Raw genomic sequence first — 1,999 nt, forward strand, 5'->3', positions numbered from 1 at the left:
ATGGGGACTCCACCACTTCCCTGGGCAGCCTGTTCCAAGGCCTGATCACTCTTTCAGTAAAGAAATTTCTCCTAATGTCCAATCTAAACCTCCCTTGGTGCAACTTGAGGCCATTTCCTCTTGTCTTATCGCTAGTTACTTGGGAGAAGAGACCAACCCCCACCTCACTACAACCTCCTTTCAGGTAGTTGTAGAGCGCGATGAGGTCTCCCCTCAGCCTCCTCTTCTCCAAGCTAAACAACCCCAGTTCCCTCAGCCGCTCCTCATAAGGCTTGTGCTCCAGGCCCTTCACCAGCTTCGTTGCCCTCCTCTGGACACGCTCCAGCACCTCCATGTCCTTCTTGTGGTGAGAGGCCCAAAACTGAACACAGTATTTGAGCTGCGGCCTCACCAGTGCCGAGTACAGGGGCACGATCACCTCCCTATGATTAGCTCAATATCAAAACTGTGTTTTGAGTGGTTCCTTTTCTTTCTGTGTCAGTGTGATTGCCCTGAAAACAGTATGCATTAAAAGAATGCGTGCTTCTGGATGACATGAACCATACATCCAAACAGTGTTGGGATAAAATGTGCCGTAGCATCGTGTTAAGGGAATGGGATTTCTGAGGAACGGGTGAAGAATCACTTTGGGAACCTAGGTTCATACAATCAAACTGTCTTTTTCTAGATGTCATTCTAGTGTCTAGATCCTAAATGACTGAAGGCATTGAAAATCTTACCATTGATGGTGCAAGGCACAGGATCAAGCCATTACCTTGCAGACTCACTTAAGAGGTACTGCCCTACAATGCATGAAGTCATCTACAATTGTATGTAGTAAGTGATCAGTGCCGACTGTGCACCGTGAACTTTACACCCATTTTCAAATAGATAGTAGGTGCTGGATAGCATGAAATCAGTCTCAAGTTTATGTTTTATTTACAGATTTTGACTTAATAAATTTTTAGTCAACTTGAAGTAACATACCATTTTATCATGTTTAGCAAGGTTCCCACCCACCCAGTATTTTTCCAAGCTCTGGGGATTTTTAGGTTACCCTAACCTGCTCCCCAAAGAAAATTTAAAAAGCATTTGAAGCTTGAAACAAACAGCTGCAGAACATATCTCCATAGAGAAATACAGACAACTGCATGGCCACTTCCCCTGTGCTCTGGACTGCCCGAGGGTAAGCCTGCTCTGATCCAGACACCTCGTAATCACATTTCTCTAGCTTTGAACCAGACCTCATTTAACGGGATCTCAGCACCACAGTAATTGGTTCAGCATCAGAGCTGCTTCATGTCTGGTTGACCTAGAGCAACTGCCCAGTTATCTGTTGCTACCTGAAAAGCTAATGAATTCACTGCACCATGCAACTAGTAGATAGAAAAAGTTTACACATAACTCACAGAAGCACCATCCTCAGATTTTAGGTTTCCTCAGCCAGGGTCCATCATTTTGTGCCGTGTCTGTATAACAGCATACGGAGTTCTTGTCCACCCTTGGACTCCCAGATGTTGCCTTGATACATGGAAACAAATCCATGTAAGTTATATTCTAAATGTAAAAGTACCATCACCATCCACTTTCCTAAGTGTGTAGCAGATATTTTCAGTGATATTTGTTCAGGTAGCCTGGATGATCTTTTAAAATCTATCTTTCTGAGATGTTGTGCATCCACAACTAGTGCTGACTTTAGGAAAAGCTGACCTAAGCACCTTGCAATATCTGGCCCTGGGCACAGGCAATTCCAGGGGGCAGCCTGACCACATCTGTGGTCAGTGTGTTGCACAGGGATTTCTATTTGGGGGGATTTGCCTATTTTAATAAATTGGTAGGTTAAACTGTCTTTATAGTCAGAAGTGCCTTATAGGGCAATTCAGAGCAGGCCAGTTAGGAGATTATCTTCACTGATCAGCCGCAAGAGACCCACACTTTTTTTCCTCTCACTTGAGGACTATGTTTGTCGTAACCAAAGAAGATGACCCTAAAGAACCTATTCTGGTTCATAGGTTGCCAT

This window comes from Calonectris borealis, chromosome 2, assembly GCF_964195595.1.
Source record: "Calonectris borealis chromosome 2, bCalBor7.hap1.2, whole genome shotgun sequence".
Classification (NCBI taxonomy): Eukaryota; Metazoa; Chordata; class Aves; order Procellariiformes; family Procellariidae; genus Calonectris; species Calonectris borealis.